The sequence below is a fragment of the Anolis carolinensis genome, unplaced genomic scaffold, assembly GCF_035594765.1.
Source record: "Anolis carolinensis isolate JA03-04 unplaced genomic scaffold, rAnoCar3.1.pri scaffold_9, whole genome shotgun sequence".
Taxonomy (NCBI): Eukaryota; Metazoa; Chordata; class Lepidosauria; order Squamata; family Dactyloidae; genus Anolis; species Anolis carolinensis.
This window is the reverse complement of record NW_026943820.1, coordinates 30,215,303-30,240,631: the sequence shown is the minus strand read 5'-3', so window position 1 is coordinate 30,240,631 and position 25,329 is coordinate 30,215,303. Positions and strand designations below refer to the sequence as shown.

The 25,329-nt window shown below is 39.4% G+C and overlaps 1 long non-coding RNA gene and 1 other non-coding gene across 2 annotated transcripts; both read right to left on the bottom strand.

Annotated features, from left to right (window-relative positions):
- Positions 1-5,643: 5,643 nt before the first annotated feature.
- On the bottom strand, positions 5,644-7,557 carry LOC103282408 (uncharacterized). Its single transcript, XR_010000540.1, has 2 exons — positions 7,359-7,557; positions 5,644-5,923 (listed from the first exon to the last, which is right to left on the bottom strand). It is a non-coding gene; the product is annotated as an uncharacterized LOC103282408 (transcript).
- Positions 7,558-13,200: 5,643 nt separating this feature from the next.
- On the bottom strand, positions 13,201-22,971 carry LOC134293576 (uncharacterized). The gene is made up of 3 exons (XR_010000529.1): positions 22,632-22,971; positions 21,296-21,378; positions 13,201-19,650 (listed from the first exon to the last, which is right to left on the bottom strand). It is a non-coding gene; the product is annotated as an uncharacterized LOC134293576 (long non-coding RNA).
- Between the last annotated feature and the right edge of the window lie 2,358 nt (positions 22,972-25,329).

Here is a 25,329-nt window from a genome sequence, read left to right as displayed (position 1 = left end):
AATGCTGGAACCTCATCATTGGAAGTAGTCGAATTGGAATCTGTGGGTCCTAGACCGCAAAGAACAACTTGCTGACCCAAAGCGACAGGCAAAATAATTATTACATGTTCCAGAAGCATTCTCTCCTGACTTTTCACCCATACCTATGGCAGGCATCCTCTGGCGAGAGAGGGCGGTCTAGAAATAAAGTTTTATTATAATTTTATCATTCTTATGTTATTCTTATTGGAAAACTAAGCAAGGGGGGTTTATATCTCCTAGGCTCCAATGGCATTGAGCTGTTGCAGTTTTTTTTGGGATGATGGGAGCTGTAGTTTGACAAGGCTCCGGCACTCTTGGGCAGAGGAGGCAAAAGACCTTGCAAAACCCGAACTCCCAGGATATTATTGTTATTATTATTATTATTATTATTATTATTATTATTATTATTATTATTATTATTATTATTATTATTATTACTATTGTCATGTAATTATATTTTCCAAATGGCTCAATGATATATCAATGGGATTCCTTATGTCTTTTCTCTTTGTCGCCCTCCTGTGGACAGAAGAATATTGCACTTGCCTTGGGATTCTGATTCGCAGCTCTTTGCTGCCATCAAATGGTCAGAGAGGGAAGTGCAGCCTCGAGCGTTGAAGGCGCCTTTGTGCTGCACTTCCCTACCTGACCATTTGATGGCAGCAGAGAGCAAAGAATCAGTTTCAAGGCAAGTGCAATATTCTTCTGTCCACAGGAGGGCGACAAACGGAAAAGCCATTAGGACTTAATGTAATATTAATTGATATTTCTTTGAGCTATAACAGATTAAAATAATACTAATATTAATAATAATAATCTTGGGAGTGAGAGGTTTGCAAGGCCTTTCCCCTCCTCTACCCAAGAGTGCTGGTGCCTTGCCAAACTACAACTCCCACCATCCCATGCAACCTCTGCAACTTTGCAACCGCAGAATACTATGGCCATGTTCCCAAAGCATTCTCTCCTGACGTTTTGCCCACATTTATGGCAGGCATCCTCATAGGTTGTAAAACTAAGTAAGGGAGGTTTATCTATCTCTGGAATAATGTCCAGGGCGAGAGAAAGAACTCTTGTCTTGGAGGCCAGTGTGAATGTTGCCATTGGCCGCCTTGATCAGCATTGAATGGCCTTGCAGCATCAAAGACTGGCTGCATTGCTGCCTGGGGGAATCCTTTGTTGTGAACGCGTTAGCTGGCCCTTATTGTTTCCTGTCTGGAATTCCTGTAGACTCGCAGGCCTGGGATAGTGAGCAGTTATCGCACTTTAACTCTCCTTTTTATAAATATTTGAGTTTTTCTTTGCTGCCTAGAAACCATAACTTTTGGGGCTTTTTCCTTCTATTTTCCTTTCATTCTGCCTTCCTGCTTTCAAAATGGCTTAAAATTAGATGTACGTGCAATATATTTTATTATTAGCAAAGCACACCATTAGCATTATATATTAGTATATTGTACTATAACATCACACTGCATTATTATTTATAATATATATTAATATATTGTATTATATTGTATTACTTTATAATATAATTATCAATATTATATGTATATACAATATAGGTTAAAGGTAAAGGTTTTCGTGACCGACTATGAGGTTTGGTGCTCATCTCCATTTCTCAGCCGAAGAGCCAGTATTGTCCATAGACACCTCCAAGGGCATGTGGCCACAGACATGACTGCATGGAGCACCGTTACCTTCCCGCCAGAGCGATACCTATTGATCTACTCACATTGGCATGTTTTCAAGAGTAGTTTTACAAGCAAAGAGAAACTTCCTGACCCAAAGCCATGCCTGTCTACATTGAGGGCTCCTGGGAGCTGCAGTTTGGCATGGCACCAGAACTATCTGGTTTGGGCCCTTGTAAAACTTGACCTCCCTGGGTCCTATAGCAGGTAGTTTGGCAGAGGAGGCGAAAGGCCTAGCGAACTATATCACTGAGGTTCCCATAGCATTGAGCTGTTGCAGAGGCTGTATGGGATGGTGGGAGCTGTAGTTTGGCAAGGCACCATTACTCTTGGGCAGAGGGGGCGAAAGGCCTTGCAAACCTCTAACTCCCTAGATTATTATTAGTAATATTAGTATTATTTAAGATAGCCATGGCTCAAAGTAATATCAATGAGATCCCCATTAAACCCTTATGGTCTTTCCGTTTGTCGCCCTCCTGTGGACAGAAGAATATTGCACTTGACTTCAGATTCTGATTCTTAGCCCTCTGCTGCCATCAAATGGTCAGTTAGGGAATTGCAGCCTCAGTGTTATATTTCCCCCCAAAATTGCCTTGAGATTCTCATCTGCAATCCTTTGCTGCCATCACGTGGCATATTCGAGAAGTGCAGCCTTGAGTTTTATTTACTGCATCGAACCCATAATTTTTTGGTTTTTTTCCTTTCATATTGGCTTCCTGCTTTCAGAGTGGCTTACAAATTATATGTACGTACAATATATTCTATATTAGCATAGAACAACATTAGCGTTATATATTACTACATTGCACTAAGACATCATACTGTATTATTATTAGTAATATCACATGTAATATATAATTAATATTATTACATTACCATTAGTATTACATTGTATTACATTCTAATATAAATATCAATACTATATGTATAGACAATATATATATTATTCTATATTATGTTGTATATTGGCCCCAGAGCATCAGATGGTGATGGGGGGAGGGCCCCCCAACTGATGGCATAGGCAACAAGTGTTACTACGGCTACTAGCAGCAGCAACAACAACAACAACAATAATATCCCGGGAGTTGAAGTTTTGCCTATCGCCTCTTCTACCCACGAATGCTGGAGCCTCATCACTGGAAGGAGTCGAATTGGAATCTATGGGTCCTAGACCGCAAAGAACAACTTCCTGACCCAAAGCCATGACTGTCTACGTTGTGGGCTCCTGGGAGTTGCAGTTTGGCATGGCAGCAGCACCTCTGGTTTGAACCCTTGTAAAACTAGACCTTCCATGGTCCTATAGCATGTCGTTTGGCAGAGGAAGCGAAAGGACAAGAGAACTATATCTCCCAGTGTGTTGTTGAAGGCTTTCATGGCCAGAATCACTGGGTTGTAGTGCATTTTCCGGGCTGTCTGGCCAAGTTCCAGAAGCATTCTCTTCTGACGTTTCGCCCACATCTATGGCAGGCATCCTCTGGGGAGAGAGGGCAGTCTAGAAATAAAGTTTTATTATTATTTCAATCTTATTATTTTATTCTTATTGGAAAACTAAGCAAGGGGGGTTTATATCTCCTAGGCTCCAATGGCATTGAGCTGTTGCAGAGTTTGTATGGGATGGAGGGAGATGTAGTTTGGCAGGGCTCTTGGGCAGAGGGGATGAAAGGCCTTGCAAACCTCTACCTCCCAAGATTATTATTAGTAGTATTAATATTAATTAAGAGTGCCCTGGATCAAAGAAAGATCAATGATATTCCAATTAAACCCTATGGCTTTTCCGTTTGTCGCCCTCCTGTGGACAGAGGAATATTGTACTTGCCTTGGGATTGTGATTATTGGCCCTCTGCTGCCATCAAATGGTCAGTTAGGGAAGTGCAGCCTCAGTGTTATATTTTCCCCAATATTGCCTTGAGATTGTCATCTGCAGTCTTTTGCTGCCATCACGTGGCCCAATCGGGAAGTGCAGCCTTGAGCAATAATATCAATATTATTGTGTCAGCACAGAGGCTTCTCCATTGCTCAAGGCTGCAATACTGGGAGTTATAGTTTTGCAAGGGCATCTCAATCATGCCACTGACTCACCCCACTGCGACGGGGCAATGTAGGGATGGTTTGGCACCCCTTCCCATTGCCGTGGCCCGGTGCTGTGGCCTCCGGGATCTGCAGTTTGCCGTGGTCCCATGGCTCTCTCATAGGGGGTGATGCACTATGGAACTTCTACAACACATTCCTATATTACTATATAGCACTATGCCATCATACTGTATTATTCTTAGTAATAAACATGTAATATATAATTATTATTATTATATTACTATTAGTATTATATTATATTGCGTTATAATATAATTATAAATATTACATGTAAATACAATTTAGGTTAAAGGTAAAGGTTTTCCCCTGACGTTAATTCCAGTCGTGTCCGATTCTGGGGGTTGGTGCTCATCTCCATTTCTTAGCTGAAGAGCCAGCATTGTCCGTAGACACCTCCAAGGTCATGTAGCCACTGGCATGACTGCATGGAGCACTGTTACCGTCCCACAGGAGCAGTATCTATTGATCTACTCACATTGGCATGTTTTCAAGAGTAGTTTTACAAGCAAAGAGAAACTTCCTGACCCAAAACCATGCCTGTTTTCATTGAGGGCCACTGGGAATAACAGTTCAGCATGGCAGCAGCACTCTCTAGTTCGGGCCCTTGTAAAACTAGACCTCCCAGGGTCCTATAGCATGTCGTTTGGCAGAGGAGGCGACAGGCCTAGAGAACTACATCTCCCAGTGTGTTGTCGAAGGCTTCCATGGCCGGAATCATTGGTTGTTGTGCATTTTCCAAGCTGTATGGCCATGTTCCAGAAGCATTCTCTCCTGACGTTTCACCCATATCTATTGTCAGAGTGAAAGGTCTCGCCATGCCGTAGATATCACAATATCAATATTCAATGTTTCGATCGCGAAAGGAAGCGAACCAACTGAGTGTGAGCAGAGTTGTGTGACAATTGTGAAGCCAAGAGAGCGATATATATATATATATATATGTGTGTGTGTGTGTGTGTGTCTACCGTGTTCAGATGGTGTTGGCGATGAAGTTGAAGGATCCACCGCAGCGTCGCAAATGCGTCTATTATTATTATTTACTTCCTATCATAATAACCAGTACTTTTGAATCATGCGTTCTTCCCGGAAGACATTCCTAATGATACGCCCTGAAACGTTCTCTCTGGACCTGTGTGCACACATACGAAAGAGCTGAAACCAGAGTGCCAATTTATATGTATGTATATATGTATACATATATTTCCGTAACTTTATATGTGATGTGAAACCCTGGGCCTGTGCAGTAGAAACAAACGAGGAGGGGAAGAAAGACACAAAAGTGGGATTTGCCCAACCAATACATTTCAGAGAGTCGGGGTTTTGGATAGAAAACTGGAACGTTGTTATTTCTGGCCAAGCTGACTTTCCTTATCTCCGTCTCCAGCTCTTCTTTTTGGGACCATTTTTGGCCGGAAGAAACGAGGGAAAATTCACTTGTGGCCTCTTTGGAACTTGGAAAAAGTTTCCGTCTTTTGGGTCACACACCCTTAGTTGTGGATGCTGGGCGTTGTGGTCCGAAAAGCGTTCTCTTTGTGCAACTAATTCAGACTAATCCAGTGACATAAATGAGCCTTTTTCCCCCCCGGCGCCGTTTGCCTACAACCGTCAAAAGCAGATCGGAACCCAAGGAAGGGGTCGGGGTTCTGGGTTGGGCCTTTTGTTGGGTTGCGCGCACACGAAAACAAAATAATCACTGTAAAGCACTTTTATTATTAATAATAATAATTCAATTTAAAAAGAGCATTTACGACTGAGCCTTGCTCGCTCGCCCGGCTCTTGTTTTGTATTTTTGTTTATTACAAAACGGTATTTGTTCGTTTAAAGAGAAAAAAAAAACAGGAAACGGTTTGATTTTTCAGAGCAAGGCAACCCTTCTTATTCTTTTTTTATTTAAAAAGGCCCTGGCAGCAGGAATATAGTGTAAAAATCATTGGAAAAACTGAAAGGCATCAATACATATTGGAATAATATACACTTTGTACAAATGAAAATTACACACCGTTCATTATTTCTTTTGTTTTCTTTTGTTCAGAGGTTCTGGTTCAGAAACTGAGGTCCGAATAATTCATGGCTCCCGGAAGCGGAACATTGAGGCCGCCGTAGTCCAGCATGTACATGGGCCACTGCTGCCCAAGGAGGCAAGAAAAAAGGGATTTAATAGAATAATAATAACAATAATATTTATTTATTCCCAATATTTATATCCCGCCCTTCTCATCCGAAGGGACTCAGGGGGGCTTACAACACCGGCACAATTAGGTGCCTGTACAAAAACAATCCACAATACATAAAATCAGTTAAAAACAATTACATACAATATAAAATTGCAGTATATACATTTTAAAAAATATATATGCTCAGATCCGTTCATCCGAAATGGTGGAAGAAAGGCAGTCGGAAAAAGCCAACAATAATAATATAATGTGGAAAAAAGGCAGGCGGAAAAGGCCATTAATAATAAAAATGTTGTTAATATAATAATATGGTGCAAGAAAGGCAAGTGGAAAAGGCCATTAATAATAATAATGATAATAATAGTACAATATGGTGGAATAATAATAATCATCATCACCCAGTAATAATATGGTGGAAAAAAGGCAGAAAAAGCCATTAGTAATAGCAATAATATAATATGGTCGAAGACAAGCTGGCGGAAATGGCGATTAATAATAATTATAATATGGTGGAAGACAGGCGGAAAAGGCCATTAATAATAATAATAATAATAATAATAATAATAATAGTGTGGAAGAAAGGGAGGTGGGAAAATATAATAGAATATAATCTGCTAGAAGAAAGGTAGGCAGAAAAAGCCTTTCAAATATGATGCAAAATCATGTGTGTAATAATAATATGAAACAATAAATAATATAGTATAATAATGATGTAAAATAATAATATAATATAATATGAAATACCTAATAACAAAATAATATAATAATGATGCAAAATAATAATAAAATAACAACATAATACAAAATACTGTGTATTATAATATGAAATAACAGAATAATATAATAATGATGCAATATAATAATATAATATGAAATAAGAACAAAATAATATAATAATGATCAAAAACAATAATAATAATATAAATTAATATAAGATCGAAATAATATAAGGATGCAAAATAATAGTAATATAATAATAATATAAAATAACAACAATAATGCAAAATACTTTGTATTATAATAACATGAAATAACAATAATATAATAATGATGCATAATAATATAATAAAATGAAATAAATATAATATCAAATAAGAACAAAATAATATAACATAATAATGTAAAATGATAATAATATAAAAACCAAATAATATCAGGATGCAAAATAATAAAAATAAAAACAATATAATATAAAATAACAACATAATAATGCAAAATCATGTCTATAATAATAATATGAAATAATAAAGAAATAATATATTATAAACGTGGTGTAACATAATATGTATGATAATAATATAATATGAAATAATAACACAATTTATAATATAATCTAAAGGCCTTTTCCTGACGCTCTCCTCAGCGGCGCTTCGCTCGCCTCACTCACCCCGGCCGCCATCTTGGCTGTTCCCTTCCCCGGCCCTCACGCGCCAGGCCACGCCCCTTGCCCCGCCCCCAAGTCCCGGCAGGTCCATCACACAACCCGTACCTTCCGTCGCCAACCCTGACACATCCATGGACCTAATATTCAAACAACATAATCATACGTAACGATTATTAATAAGCTCGAATACCATATATCTCTGATATTAAAGGGGCGGGACCTCCCAAGCAACAACCAATGGGAGAAGAGAGCGGAGGCGGGAAAGGGAGGGATAGGAGGAACATAGAGGTACGAAAAGTAAAGAGCGCCCCCGCAATGCGGAAATGGAACATAGAGGTATGAAAAGTAAAGAGCGCCCCCGCAATGCGGAAATGGAACATAGAGGTATGAAAAGTAAAGAGCGCTCCTGCAATGCTGAAAGTAAACATAGAAGTATGAAAAGTAAAGAGCGCCCCCGCAATGCGGAAATTGAACATAGAGGTATGAAAAGGAAAGAGCGCCCCCGCAACGCAGATATGGAACATAGAAGCATGAAAAGTAAAGAGCGCCCCCGCAATGCGGAAATGGCACATAGAGGTATGAAAAGTAAAGAGCGCCCCCGCAATGCGGAAATGGAACATAGAGGTATGAAAAGTAAAGAGCGCTCCTGCAATGCTGAAAGTGAACATAGAGGTACGAAAAGTAAAGAGCGCCCCCGCAATGCGGATATGGAACATAGAAGCATGAAAAGTAAAGAGCGCCCCCGCAATGCGGAAATGGCACATAGAGGTATGAAAAGTAAAGAGCGCCCCCGCAATGCGGAAATGGAACATAGAGGTATGAAAAGTGAAGAGCGCTCCTGCAATGCAGAAAGTAAACATAGAGGTATGAAAAGTAAAGAGCGCCCCTGCAATGCAGAAATAGAACATAGAGGTATGAAAAGGGAAGAGTGCCCCTGCAATGCAGAAATAGAACATAGAGGTATGAAAAGGGAAGAGTGCCCCCGCAATGCGGAAATGGAACATAGAGGTATGAAAAGTAAAGAGCGCTCCTGCAATGCAGAAAGTGAACATAGAAGTATGAAAAGTAAAGAGACCCCCGCAATGCAGAAATGGAACATAGAAGTGTGAAAAGTAAAGAGCGCCCCCGCAATGCGGAAATGGAACATAGAGGTATGAAAAGTAAAGAGCGCCCCCCGCAATGCAGAAATGGAACATAGAGGTATGAAAAGTAAAGAGCGCTCCTGCAATGCTGAAAGTAAACATAGAGGTATGAAAAGCAAAGAGCGCCCCCGCAATGCGGAAATGGAACATAGTGGTATGAAAAGTAAAGAGCGCCCCCGCAATGCAGAAAAAGAACGTAGAGGTATGAAAAGTAAAGAGCGCCCCCCGCAATGCGGAAATGGAACATAGAGGTATGAAAAGTAAAGAGCGCCCCCGCAATGCGGAAATAGAACATAGAGGTATGAAAAGCAAAGAGCGCCCCCGCAATGCGGAAATGGAACATAGTGGTATGAAAAGTAAAGAGCGCCCCCGCAATGCAGAAAGTGAACATAGAAGTATGAAAAGTAAAGAGACCCCCGCAATGCGGAAATGGAACATAGAGGTATGAAAAGGTAAGAGCGCTCCTGCAATGCGGAAATGGAACATAGAGGTATGAAAAGTAAAGAGCGCTCCTGCAATGCTGAAAGTAAACATAGAGGTATGAAAAGTAAAGAGCGCCCCCGCAATGCGGAAATAGAACAGAAAAGTTAAGAGCGCTCCTGCAATGCAGAAAGTGAACATAGAAGCATGAAAAGTAAAGAGCGCCCCCGCAATTCGGAAATGGAACATAGAGGTATGAAAAGGTAAGAGCGCTCCTGCAATGCGGAAATGGAACATAGAGGTATGAAAAGTAAAGAGCGCTCCTGCAATGCAGAAAGTAAACATAGAGGTATGAAAAGTAAAGAGCGCCCCCGCAATGCGGAAATAGAACATAGAGGTATGAAAAGTAAAGAGCGCCCCTGCAATGCAGAAAGTAAACATAGAGGTATGAAAAGGGAAGAGCGCCCCCGCAATGCGGAAATGGAACATAGAGGTATGAAAAGTAAAGAGCGCTCCTGCAATGCAGAAAGTGAACATAGAAGTATGAAAAGTAAAGAGACCCCCGCAATGCAGAAATGGAACATAGAAGTGTGAAAAGTAAAGAGCGCCCCCGCAATTCGGAAATGGAACAGAGGTATGAAAAGTTAAGAGCGCTCCTGCAATGCGGAAATGGAACATAGAGGTATGAAAAGTAAAGAGCGCCCCCGCAATGCGGAAATAGAACATAGAGGTATGAAAAGCAAAGAGCGCCCCCGCAATGCGGAAATGGAACATAGAGGTATGAAAAGTAAAGAGCGCCCCCGCAATGCAGAAATAGAACGTAGAGGTATGAAAAGTAAAGAGCGCCCCCCGCAATGCGGAAATGGAACATAGAGGTATGAAAAGTTAAGAGCGCTCCTGCAATGCAGAAAGTGAACATAGAAGTATGAAAAGGAAAGAGACCCCCGCAATGCAGAAATGGAACATAGAAGTATGAAAAGTAAAGAGCGCTCCTGCAATGCAGAAAGTAAACATAGAGGTATGAAAAGCAAAGAGCGCCCCTGCAATGCAGAAATAGAACATAGAGGTATGAAAAGTAAAGAGTGCCCCTGCTTTGATGAAATGGAACCTAGAGGTATGAAAAGGAAAGAGAGCCCCTGCAATGCAGAAATAGAACATAGAGGTATGAAAAGTAAAGAGCGCTCCTGCAATGCTGAAAGTAAACATAGAAGTATGAAAAGCCAAGAGCGCCCCTGCAATGCAGAAATGGAACATAGAAGTATAAAAAGTAAAGAGCGCCCCTGCAATGCAGAAAAGCAATGCGGAAATGCTTTTGCAGAAATGCAGAAAAGCAATGCGCTCCTGCAATGCGGAAATGGAACATAGAGGTATGAAAAGTAAAGAGCGCCCCCGCAATGCGGAAATAGAACATAGAGGTATGAAAAGCAAAGAGCGCCCCCGCAATGCGGAAATGGAACATAGAGGTATGAAAAGTAAAGAGCGCCCCCGCAATGCAGAAATAGAACGTAGAGGTATGAAAAGTAAAGAGCGCCCCCCGCAATGCGGAAATGGAACATAGAGGTATGAAAAGTTAAGAGCGCTCCTGCAATGCAGAAAGTGAACATAGAAGTATGAAAAGGAAAGAGACCCCCGCAATGCAGAAATGGAACATAGAAGTATGAAAAGTAAAGAGCGCTCCTGCAATGCAGAAAGTAAACATAGAGGTATGAAAAGCAAAGAGCGCCCCTGCAATGCAGAAATAGAACATAGAGGTATGAAAAGTAAAGAGTGCCCCTGCTTTGATGAAATGGAACCTAGAGGTATGAAAAGGAAAGAGAGCCCCTGCAATGCAGAAATAGAACATAGAGGTATGAAAAGTAAAGAGCGCTCCTGCAATGCTGAAAGTAAACATAGAAGTATGAAAAGCCAAGAGCGCCCCTGCAATGCAGAAATGGAACATAGAAGTATAAAAAGTAAAGAGCGCCCCTGCAATGCAGAAAAGCAACATAGAGGTATGAAAAGTAAAGAGCGCCCCTGCTTTGAAAAACTGGAACCTAGAGGTATGAAAAGCAAAGAGCGCCCCTGCAATGCAGAAAAGGTACAAAGAGATATGAAAAGTAGAGCGCCCCTGTAATGCAGAAAAGGAACATAGCAGAGCATTGGATGTACCAGCCTGGGCGCAGAATACCTTACAGTCTCACTTATCCAACATTTGCTTATCCAACATTCTGGATTATCCAACGCACTCAACCTTTTAGTAGTCAATGCTTCTGTAGTCAATGTTTTCAATGTTTTGGTGCTAAATTTGTAAATACAGTCATTACTACATAGTATTACTGCATATTGAAGTAATTTTTCTGTCAAATTTGTTGTATAACGTGATTTGGTGCTTAATTTGTAAAATCATAATGTAATTTGATGTTTAATAGGCTTTTCCTCAATCCCTCCTTATTATCCAACATATTCGCTTATCCAACATTCTGCCAGCCATTTATGTTTGATAAGTGAGACTCTACCGTAATATTGGACCTCCGAGGCGGTCTTCCATGGTTGTGGGCGAAACATGAGAGAATGCTTCACGCTTGCCTCCAACATGCACGAGTTCTTTCTTCCTCCCACCCTGGACATCATCCCACAGATAGATAATAAACCCCTCTTGCCTGGTTTCCAACAGACCTCACGAGCTCTGAGGATGCCTGTCAGTAATGTGGGCGAAACGTCAGGAGAGAGTGCTTTTTGGATGGCCTTCTGTCAGGAGAGCTTTAATAGTATCCTTCCAGTCAGGCAGACTGGGGTTGGACTCGATGGGCTTCGGGGCCCCTTCAAACTCTAAAATTCTATGACAGGCTGGATGTTCACCTGTCGGGAGGGCTTTGATGGTGTCCTTCCAGCTTGGCAGACTGGGGTTGGACTAGATGGCCTCCAGGATCCCTTCCAAATGTAAGATTCTATGCCTCTAAAGCTTTACTTCTCTATAGAACTAATTATAACAGTGAGGATGAATGGCCATCTCTCAGGAGGGATCAGATGGTGCCTTCCTACCTATAACATGATGTCTTGGTGCTTAATTTGTAAAATCATAACCTATTTTGATGTTTAATAGGCTTTTCCTTAATCTTTCCAACATATTCGATTATCCAACGTTCTGCCAGCCCGTTTATGTTGGATAAGTGAGACTCTACTGTACATACAATATATTATATTATTAGTACAGCACAATACAAGCATTATATATTATTATATTGTACTATATGACTATGTTGCAATATTAGTAACATTACATGTAATATAAATATATCATTATAATAGTGTATTATTATTATATTGTAATACATCAGAATATTATCAATATTATATGTATATTATATTAGTACAGCACAATATAAGCATTATAGATTATTATATTGTACCATGACTATATTGCACTATTATTAGTAACATTACATGCAATATATACAATTATAAGTGTATTATTACATTGTATCAGAATATTATCATTATATGTATATACAATATATTATATTAGTACAGCACAATATAAGCATTATATATTATTATATTGTACTATAGGACTATATTGCAATGTTATTAGTAACATTACATGTAATATATACAATTATAATAGTGTATTACTATAAAATTGTATTACATCAGAATATTATCATTATGTATGTACATTAGTACAGCACAATATAAGCAGATTATATTGTACTGTACGACATTGCACTATTAATGTAATTTAATGTAATTATTAAATTGTATTGCATCGGATTATTATGTGTATAGTGTATTAGTATAGTATGTTTGGGACTCCAACTCCCACAATGCCTAGCAGCCTGCCTACGGGTTGGGGAAGAGTCCAAAACACCAGGAGCGAAGGCCGAAGTGGTTTTTCCTGCCTGGGATTCCTTCCGTGCCTTGGCCTGCGAACGTTGTTTGGAAGGCCAGGCTCCCGGCTCCCTTCCTCCTCCCGGGTCTTGGCGACGAGGCCTCGACGGAGCCGGGTCGCCGTGGAATCGGCCGCCCCGAACGACTTACCGGGCCGCGCAGACGCAGAAGGGAAAGGGGGTGCCTGTAGTGGGCGGGGCCAAATTCCTTCAAATACGGAACAGGCCACGCAGGCGCATAAGGGAAAAGGATGGCTGTAGTAAGCGGGGCCAAGTTTCTACTAGGGAGCAGGCCACGCATGCGCAGGAGTGTCTGCAGTGCCTTCCCTGCTCCATGCTTGTTAGTCCGTGTAAACTTTCCCACAGGAATGGCCCTGCAGATTAATCCTGCCAGAGAAGTCAACCCATGAAGCAACCTGGACACAGAATATTTTATTTATGACAGTATTTCTTCCCAGACCTTCTCACCCAATAAGAGGAGACTCAGGGTGGCTTATAAATAGATAACACTTATAAACAATTACAATCACATTTCAACTCAATTTAAAATTCAAGTTACATTAAAACATTCGTAAAATTATTAACCTCATTTCTATCCCACTCATTTATGGAGATGAGCGGCATACAAGATACATCCAGACAAAAATTCAATGCAAATAAAGCAAACATTACATAAAATCAATAGAAACAATCAACATATAAATACACTTTAGTGCCATGTAGGCAGTTAAATACTCTTTGGCAATGGCCAGATGTACTTGGGGTGCAAGAAAATTGTGGTGTTTATTAATAATAATACTTTATTTTTATACCCTGCTCCCATGTCACATGTAATAAAGTCATACATTAAAAACGATATAAATGATAAAACCATATAACAGAATATCAGAACAATGAGTCTGAGCACAGTGCAAAACTTAGTGTTTCTCTTGACTTTATTTGTAGAAAACAAGGTTTATAAAAGGCAGCAGCACAAACTGTATTGTAATCTAGATGTTTAAGGCTGTCAAAAATTAAACGTTTGAATAATAACCAGAAAACACCTTTTTTTGGGAAGAGTTTTATTCTTGAACGCTGACATTGTTGGAAAGGGGTCGAGCTCAGCAGCCAGAACGGCAAGGCGTCCTGCTCTCTGGGATCTCCTTCCGTCCGTCCGTCCATCTGTCCGTCCTTGGCTCTTGTCCAGGAGGAGCCCCTCCCTCGGCGATTCCGGAGACATAGAACAAGGGAGAAAACAAGTGTCAGAAGGGCTGAACCAAGGGAGCATCTCGCTTTTGGGGGCTCTTAGGAACTGTGGCTTTTTCTACTAGGATCCCCTTCCACCAGGCATTTATTTATAGGGAGCGGGGGTCCCTGCACAGAGAAAAGGGGGTCCTAAGGGGGTCCCACGTTTGCATCCAGAACCAGGCTCCCTGTTGCATGAGGAACGCGGCTGCCGGGGAGGGAGGGCTGTCCGTTGGCCCTGGGCGGATGGCGGAGGGGCTTTCTAGGCCGTCGGATTGGGGGAGAGCGGGGACCAAACACTGGGGTCCCGAGGGGGGGCGCTCCCAGCGCAGGGCAGGGACAGGGTTAGGGTTCTTCTCACCCGAGGCCCGGAGGCCCCCTCCCAGCATGGTTCTTGCCAACAGGCAAAAACAGCCCTATTTAAAATTCCTGCTCTAGTTAGAAATGTGTTAGTAGGGTTAGCAGGTTAAGGTTAGTTCAGGTATTAATCTGAGCTGCTACGAGATGTTTAAAATGCCCGTGACGTGAGCTGGGAGCAGCCGCTTGGGTCCCCAGAGTTGTTTCCTTGGGTGCAAGGGTTTTTATATATATATTTATATTTTTATATCCCGCTGTCCCGCCAGCCGCGACCCCCTGCCCGTCTAGGGAGATCCGCCCACCCCCCACGATCTGCCCAGGGCAAAGGGAGGACCCGCCCGTCCCTGAGTGGGGCCTCAATGCCACACTCAAGCGGAGCCGTGAATGTGTTCCTCAAAGGAAGGCCTAGCGCACAGGGAGCCTGCTTTCTGACGTAAAGGTAGGAGTGAAATGCCTGGTCTGACACATTAATGACAGGGGATCTCAGTTGGGGGGCCCTCCCCCTAGCAACAACATAATACTAATAATACAATCAGTGGAGGGGCCCTCCCCCTAGCAACAACATGGTCCTATGTAATAACATTGTGCTAGAATAATAATATACTCTATTAATGTCATATGGACTAATATCAATAACTAATATTAACATCTAATAACATTGTGCTAGGATAATAATGTACTCTATTAATGTCATATTGAGACTAATATGAATAACTAATATTAACATTGTGCTAGGATAATATATACTCAATGTCATATCTATACTAATATCAATAACTAATAAAAACATCTAATAACCAAGATGCTCCTCCCCCAATAACATGCTATTCTAATTTATATTGTATATACAGTAGTCTCATCCAACACTCTCTTATCCAACATTCTGGATTATTCAACGCATTTTTGTAGTCCATGTTTTCAATGCGTCGTGATATTTTGGTGCTAAATCCGTAAATACAGTAATTACTACATAGCATTACTGCATATTGAACTACTTTTTCTGTCAAATGATGTTTTGGTGCTTAATTTGTAAAATCATCAATTAATTTGATGTTTAATAGGCTTTTCCATAATGCCTCCTTATTATCCAACAGCGCAGGCTGGAAAGCAAGCCAGCTGCAATTAACTGCAATGAATCACTCTGACCAGGAGGTCACGAGTTCGAGGCCCGCTCGGAGCCTGTTTGTTTGTCTTTGTTCTATGTTAAAAGGCATTGAATGTTTGCCTATATGTGTCATGTGATCTGCCCTGAGTCCCCTTCGGGGTGAGAAGGGCAGAATATAAATGCTGTAAATGAATAATAAATATCAACAAATCACTCTGACCAGGAGGTCATGAGTTCGAGGCCAGCCCGGTAAAATGCTGTAAATAAATAAATAAATATTCGCTGGCCCATTTATGTTGGATGACTCTACTGTGTGTATATATATGTATGTATGTGTGTGTGTGTGTGTGTGTATATATATAAAATTTAATATATAATTATAACATATTGCATATACATATAATGTTCATATTATATTGTAAAACGATATACTAATATAATAATATTAATTATGTATTACATTTTGCATGTAATACTACTAATAATATTACCATATATTCATATAGTACAATATAGTAATTTACTGCCAGTATTGTACTATGGTAATAATATAATATTGTATGTAAATTTAATTTGTAAGCCGTTCACCTTGGGGGTGAGAAGGGCAGCATATATATCTAGCAAATAAATAAATAAATAATGCAATATAATACTAACAATGATACAATATAATATGAATTACATATTATATATTAAATGTAATATTGCTAATAATGTTTCTGTATAGTGGTATAATGCAATGTAGTATATAATGCTAATATTGTGCGATGCTAATGATACAGTGTATGTAATACACCTATCTGTATTTTATGATGTGTTTTATGAATACTGATGTAAGTTAATGATGATTTATATTGCACTGTATGGTTTTTATATATGCGTTTTATTGTTAAGCTGCCCTGAGTCCTTTTAAGGGGAGAGACAACGGGATATTAATATTGTAATAAATAAATAAATATGTAAATATAACTTGTAAGCCGCTCTGAGTCCCCTTTAAGGGGAGAGACAGCAGGATATAAATATTGTAATAAATAAATAAATATGTAAATATAACTCGTAAGCAGCTCTGAGTCCCCTTTAAGGGGAGACAGCGGGATATAAATATTGTAATAAATAAATAAATATGTAAATATAACTCGTAAGCCGCTCTGAGTCCCCTTTAAGGGGAGACAGCGGGATATAAATGTAATAAGTTAATAAATACAAAAATCTCCTTTTACCAGGCTTCAAATTCATCTTATGGGGTCCCCCCATGCCTGGCTATGCAGAATAGGCTGTAGCCCATAGGCCTGCATTTAGGTTAAGATTCTCCCAGGCATCCTATTAAAAATAGAGGGTCCCTCACCTTGCGTTAACCAACTGGGTTTCCCACCTGCTAGGTTTGGCTTTAAACGCAGCGGGTCCCCTCAGAAGCCTGGTTTAAAATTAATTGCAAACCTCCTTTAACGAGGGTTTGCCTTACAAAAGGAGTTTTCCACGTGGAAAGGTTGGCATTAAAAGGGGGTCCACGTATACCTTGAATGGATTTGAACTGAACACACCTATCTGTATTTTATAATGTGTTTTATGAATACTGATGTAAGTTAATGATGATTTATATTGCACTATATGGTTTTTTATATATGCGTCTTATTGTTAAGCCGCTCTGAGTTCCCTTTTAAGGGGAGAGAGGGCGGGATATAAATATTGTAATAAATAAATATGTAAATATAACTTGTAAGCCACTCTGAGTCCCCTTTTAAGGGGAGAGGTCAGGATATAAATATTGTAATAAATAAATATGTAAATATAACGTAAGCTGCTCTGAGTCCCCTTTTAAGGGGAGAGAGGGCGGGATATAAATATTGTAATAAATACAAAAATCTCCTTTTCCCAGGCCTCAAGTTAATAATCTGGGGTCCCCCCATGCCTGGCTATGCAGAATAGGCTGTAGCCCATAGGCCTGCATTTAGGTTAAGATTCTGCCAGGCATCTTATTAAATATGGAGGGTCCCTCGCCTTACGTTAACCAAAGGGGTTCCCACCTGCTAGGTTTGGCTTTAAACGCAGCGGGTCCCTCAGAAGCCTGGTTTTAAATTAATTGCAAACCTCCTTTAACGAGGGTTTGCCTTACAAATGGAGTTTTCCACGTGCCAGGAATAAATACCACGTGCCAGGCCCTTTAAAAGGGGGTCCAACCTTGAATGGATTCTCTTTGCAAGCGCTTGGCCGGAAGCCCCAAACTGCTTCAAGGCATTTACAATGGCCAATCGCCGGAGTGGGAGTCCCCAATCTATTGGGGAAGAGTCCCCGTGGACCCCAGCTGTACATGTGTATGTGTGTTGTGTGTGTCATGTGTGTGTGTGTGTGTGGCAAGGCAGCCGTGGAGGCTGGAAGGAGTGTCTCACCTGGCTTAAGGGCTCCGCTGTAGAATCTCCTTCCCGGAATCTTCTTTTTACCTGTGTTGCAGATCCTTCCCAGACAAGAAGGATCCCTCTCGGCCGATGGGAGACGGTGTCCGGCAGGAGCCCTCCGGGAGTCCAGGCACATGGAACGGGAGAGAAAACAGTGCGTCTATACCTGACTTTTCGTGAAAACAGCCTAAGATATCTCCCCATGGCTGGCCTTACGGGTTAAAAGAAGCAAGGAAATCCCCACATCTGGCCTTAAAGATTAAAAAAACCAGGGATTTCCCCACGTTAGGGACTTAAAGGTTAAAATAACCAGGGATCTCCCCACGTAAGGGATTTAATGGTTAAAATAACCAGGGATATCCCCACGTAAGGGATTTAACGGTTAAAAAAAACCAGGGATATCCCCACATAAGGGATTTAACGGTTAAAAAAACCAGGGATCTCCATATTGCCTGGTATTACGTGAAATAGGAGATCTCTATAGGGCAGGCCACCTTGGTTTAACAGATCTCTATAGGGCAGGCCGCGTTAGTTTCTGGATAGGAGATCTCTATACGCCTAACTTTAAGAATAGAGGATCCCCTTTAACCAGGCTTTAATTAGGAATAGTGGTCCCCTGGGTGTGTGGCCTTACATAAATAAAAGGGGGTCCTACATAATAACAACAACAATAACAATAATAATAATTTTATCTGCTTCCTGGTATTTCTTTTTCCTGGAATCAATAATAATAATAATAATAATAATAATAATATCTGCTTCCTGGTATTTCTTTTTCCAGGTGCCTCGAATCAGTAATAATAATAATAATTTTATCTGCTTCCTGGTATTTCTTTTTCCAGGTGCCTCGAATCAATAATAATAATAATAATTTTATTTTTGTACCCTGCCACCGTCTCCCCAGAGGGACTCGGGGCGGCTCACTGATATAAAACCAGCCTACCATGCTATCGAATACAAACAATTAAATTTAAAAGGAATTAACAAAAATCACAATCATGATGCCTATGTTTGCAGTAAAAAAAAAGGTTCGCCACGTGCTAGGCGTTGGCATGAGGCACACGGCTCTGGTCTCCCCTTGAGTGTGGCCTCGAAGCTCCGCCCGGGGAGGGAGGGGGCGTCCGTTGGCCCTGGACGGATGATATACAAGCGGCAGGGTCCATGGGTTGGGGGAGAGCGAGGGGCCCAGCCCTGGCACCGTGGGGAACACTGAGGACCAAGAGGCTGCTCTCAGGACACCTTAGGGGCCTTTTGCAATGTCCTTCCATGGGGGCCCTTTTATGGGGGGCCAGGAGGCCCCCTCCCTTCCCAGCTTGGTTCTTGCCATCAGGCAGAACACAGTCCTATTTAAAAGGGCAGGGTACCCTATTTAGAATGGTGTTAGTAAGATGTTAGTATTGATATTTTTATTTCTAAGTTGCAAGGACATCTTAAAATGCCCGTAATGTGTGCTGCCCCCCACGATGCCAGGGCGGGGCCCCCCGCTGACCCCCAAGCTGTGACCCCTACGGCCCGTATAGGAAGACCCATCATCTGCCTAGAACAAAGGGAGGACCCGTCCGTTCCCGAGTGGGACTTCTTCGATGCCACACGCGAGGGGAACCGTGTGCAAAGGTAACCCTTTTTTTAATGCTAAGATAGACATTAAATGCCTACCATTACACCAATTACCCTGAAAACGACCTTTTTTGGGAGGCAGGCGGTGTCCTTGTGAGGGTGTCTTCAAGCATCTTCTGTCCTCTGTCTCTCGACCTTTTGTTTCTTTCTTCCCGTTGACTGAATTCAGCGCTGGGAGAAGAGTGAGTGGGAAGAAAGCATTCAGAAAAAAAAACAGGCATTGTCTTCTATCTATTTTGCAAGGCCAGGAAGGCAGTTCCCATCTTGCCTCCTGTACCTGTAACATGCTATGCTAATAATATAATATAATATGTATTATGTATATATAGTATATCGTATATAATATACAATAGACAATGATATATAATAATATATTGAATATACATACAATATATTATATTATTATTATATTATATGATAATATTATATTAATATTAATATATTATATTAATATTAATATAATATTATTATTAATATAATATTATTATTAATATAGTATATTATTAATATAATATTATTATTAATATAATATTATATTCAATATAATATATTGAATATACATACAATATAATACAATATAATATTAATTATGTTATGTATTACCTGTAATATTTCTAATAACATTACAGTATGATGGTGTAGTACAATATAGTTACATATAATGCTATTATTGTGAATGCTAATACTTTCTATGTACATATAAAATTATATATAATATATAATCAATATCATTATATTGTGTTATTATTATATTTTATTACATTACAATATTATTATCAATATTATATGTATATACATTAAATCATATTATTATAAATTACATTGTCCATTATATACAAATACATACACACACACACACACACATATATATATATAAAATTTTCAGCATAGCATTTTATGGGTCTTAAGGCTGGAAATAAATCAGATTGGTAAAAAAATGCAATTATTATTCTACTCCTTTCCTCTAGAAAGCTGTCTGAATTTTCAAAAATGTTGCCATGTGTTGTCAAAGGCTATCATGGGTTGTTGTGAGTTTCTGGGCTGCCACCTCAAAAAGCAGGGCCAGCTAACACCTCCAAACTCAGGATTCCCCCAGGCAGGAAGCAGCCAGGCCTTGAAACTGCAGGCCATTCAATGCTAATCAAGGTGGCCAATAACAGCATTCACATTAGCCTGCAACAGACAAGGGTTCTTTCTCCCACCCTGGACATTTCGCAGACATATAAAAGCCTCACCACTCCCTTAGTTTCCAGCCATAGATGTGGGCAAAACGTCAGGAGAGAATGCTTCTGGAACAGCCCGGAAAACTCACAACAACCCAAAAATTAAGCCTTTTTTTTCTTCTCTGGAAAAGACCTTGTAATTTATTTATTTTTTGATATAATATATATTATATATTAATATAGTACAATGTAAGAAATAATAATGGGTTTCCAGAAGCATTCGCTCCTGACGTTTCACCCACATCTCTGGCAGGCATCCTCAGAGGTTGTGAGGTCTGTTGGAAACGAGGCCAGTTATATCTAAAAGCCTCACCACTCCCTTATAGTTTCCAGCAATCTATGGTTTCCTGCCATAGATGTGGGCGAAACGTCAGGAGAGAATGCTTCTGGGGCATAGCCATACAGCCTAGAAAACTCACAACGCAAAATTTTAGCCTTTTTCTTCTTCTCTGGAAAAATCTTGTAATTATTATTATTTTTGGTTGGATATAATAAAATATATTAAAATAGTAATACATAAAATAGAAGTGAAAAGAAATTATCTGGATAAGAAATAAATCAGATTATAATAAATAAAAAAGAACAATATTCACCTGGTCCCTTTAGAAAAAGCTGTGGAAATTTTCAAAAATTTTGCCTTTATTTCTTCCATCCGTTTCACAAGGCTTTGCCATTCCTGAGGGAATAATAAGAAGAGATTAAGGAAAAGCCTATTAAACATTAAATTAGGTTATGATTTTACAAATTAAGCACCAAAACATGTTATACAACAAATTTGACAGAAAAAGTAGTTCAATAGGCAGTAATACTATGTAGTAATTATAATTACTGTATTTAAGAATTTAGCACCAAAAAATCACAATGCATTGAAAACATTGACTACAAAAATGCGTTGGATAATCCAGAACGTTGGATAAGCAAGTGTTGGATAAGTGAGACTACTGTATTTGTAAATATTTTTTCCAAATATTTTCCTTATTTTTGGCAAATATTTCCACAAATATTTGTATGATTTTTTGGGTGAATATTTTGTGAATATTTTATTTCAATGTTTGTGAATGTTTTCATGATTGATCTTTTCTGAATGTATTTGTGAATATTTTTATGAATATTTTTGTGAATATTTTTCCCCAAATACTTTGATTATTTTTGGCAAATATTTCTGCAAATATTTTTTTATTTTAATATTAATATTTTTATGATTTTGTAAATATTTCAGTGAACATTTTTTCCCCTGAATATTTAACTGTACAGTAGAGTCTCGCTTATCCAAGTTTCTGGATTATCCAACCCATTTTTGTTTTCAATATATCGTGATATTTTGGTGCTAAATTCGTAAATACAGTAATTACAACATAACATTACTGCATATTGAACTACTTTTTCTGTCAAATTTGTTGTAAAACATGATGTTTTAGTGCTTAATTGGTAAAATCATAACCTAATTTGATATTTAATAGGCTTTTCCTTAATCCCTCCTTATTATCCAAGATATTCCCTTATCCAAGCTTTAGCTTGAATAAATGAGACTCTACTGTATTTTCTATTTCAAGGCTTTGTGACATGAGACGATTTGAGGCAAAAAATAATGAAATATTAATAAATGAAATAGTTTTCTTCTTTCTGTTTCACAAAGCCTTTATCCACCCTTATCTTGTGCTATTTGATGCCATTTTTGATAAAATTAAGATAAGACTAATATATAAAATAGGCATTTTCCTCTTTGTATTTCAATTTTGAGGAGATTCCTGAGGTAAAGAATCCCCAAAATAACAAGGAAAGCGACATAAAATGAAGTGGGATTGGAAGAGAAGCCTTTCCTGAGGTAAAAGTGATTCCCAAAAGGAAAGGCGTCTCTTTAAACTCCAGATTAATTTCAAAGGAAGTCAAATGAACCAGGTGAGCCTGTAAAAAGGGGCCCTTATTCACCTGCTTCAGAAACGGAGCCTGTCTCTTCGGGCCTTCTAGCCGCGGCTGCCCTTTCTTTCTTTCTTTCTTTCTTTCTTTCTTTCTTTCTTTCTTTCTTCCGACCCAGGCCTTCAGAATGGCTCCCAAGCCAAGCTGCCTTCTCTCTCGGCGTCCCGAGATTGTCTGAGGCAAATTTTACAATTTACAGCCAAGAAGAAGCCCCGCCTCCAAAACGGCCGGTTTTTTTTTAGCCTTGGTCCCACCCCTTCGCCATGTGTCGCCGCCCGATTGGACGATTCTCCTGCTCGCCAATTTGGGCGCGAAAACAGGGCGCTGCTTGATGCATGCGCACTCCGTTGTGATTTAAAATATATGTTAGCCTCCCAATCCGGCCGCCTTTTTGGCCTTGGTCCCACCCCTTCGTCATGTGTCGCCGCCCGATTGGACGATTCTCCTGCTCGCCAATTTGGGCGCGAAAACAGGGCGCTGCTTGACGCATGCGCACTCCGTTGTGATTTAAAATATATGTTAGCCTCCCAATCCGGCCGCCTTTTTGGCCTTGGTCCCACCCCTTCGCCATGTGGCGCCGCCCGATTGGACAGTTCTCCCGCAAGTCACAGGCTGAGACAGGTCAAATTGGGCGGGAAAGAAATAACTATTGGTTTTCCAGAAGCATTCTCTCCTGACATTTCGCCCAAATCTCTTACGCAACTTATCATTTAGCACTGGTATGTGACAGAATACGAATAATATAACATGCTAGTGGTGCATTATAGATATTGTGGTATATGATTAATATAGTACAATCTAAGAAATAATAATGGGTTTTCCAGAAGCATTCTCTCCTGACATTTCGCCCACATCTCTTACGCAACTTATCATTTAGCACTGGTATGTGACATAATACGAATAATATAACATGCTAGTGGTGCATTATAGATATTGTGGTATATGATTAACATAGTACAATCTAAGAAATAATAATGGGTTTCCAGAAGCATTCTCTCCTGACATTTCGCCCACATCTCTTATGCAACTTATCATTTAGCACTGGTATGTGACAGAATACGAATAATATAACATGCTAGTGGTGTATTATAGATATTGTGGTATATGATTAACATAGTACAATCTAAGAAATAATAATGGGTTTCCAGAAGCATTCTCTCCTGACATTTCGCCCACATCTCTTATGCAACTTATCACTTAGCACTGGTATGTGACAGAATACGAATAATATAACATGCTAGTGGTGTATTATAGACATTGTGGTATATGATTAACATAGTACAATCTAAGAAATAATAATGGGTTTTCCAGAAGCATTCTCTCCTGACATTTCGCCCACATCTCTTATGTAACTTATCATTTAGCACTGGTATGTGACATAATACGAATAATATAACATGCTAGTGGTGCATTATAGACATTGTGGTATATGATTAATATAGTACAATCTAAGAAATAACTATTGGTTTTCCAGAAGCATTCTCTCCTGACGTTTCACCCACATCTCTTACGCAACTTATCATTTAGCACTGGTATGTGACATAATACGAATAATATAACATGCTAGGGGTGTATTATAGACATTGTGGTATATGATTAATATAGTACAATCTAAGAAATAACTATTGGTTTTCCAGAAGCATTCTCTCCTGACGTTTCGCCCACATCTCTTACGCAACTTATCATTTAGCACTGGTATGTGACATAATACGAATAATATAACATGCTAGTGGTGCATTATAGATATTGTGGTATATGATTAATATAGTACAATCTAAGCAATAATAATGGGTTTTCCAGAAGCATTCTCTCCTGACATTTCGCCCACATCTCTTACGCAACTTATCATTTAGCACTGGTATGTGACATAATACGAATAATATAACATGCTAGTGGTGTATTATTCATATTGTGGTATATGATTAATATAGTACAATCTAAGAAATAATAATGGGTTTTCAAGAAGCATTCTCTCCTGACATTTCGCCCACATCTCTTATGCAACTTATCATTTAGCACTGGTATGTGACAGAATACGAATAATATAACATGCTAGTGGTGTATTATAGACATTGTGGTATATGATTAACATAGTACAATCTAAGAAATAATAATGGGTTTCCAGAAGCATTCTCTCCTGACATTTCGCCCACATCTCTTATGCAACTTATCATTTAGCACTGGTATGTGACAGAATACGAATAATATAACATGCTAGTGGTGTATTATAGATATTGTGGTATATGATTAATATAGTACAATCTAAGAAATAATAATGGGTTTCCAGAAGCATTCTCTCCTGACATTTCGCCCACATCTCTTATGCAACTTATCATTTAGCACTGGTATGTGACATAATACGAATAATATAACATGCTAGTGGTGTATTATAGATATTGTGGTATATGATTAATATAGTACAATCTAAGAAATAATAATGGGTTTCCAGAAGCATTCTCTCCTGACATTTCGCCCACATCTCTTATGCAACTTATCATTTAGCACTGGTATGTGACAGAATACGAATAATATAACATGCTAGTGGTGTATTATACATATTGTGGTATATGATTAATATAGTACAATCTAAGAAATAATAATTAGTTTTCCAGAAGCATTCTCTCCTGACATTTCGCCCACATCTCTTATGCAACTTATCATTTAGCACTGGTATGTGACAGAATACGAATAATATAACATGCTAGTGGTG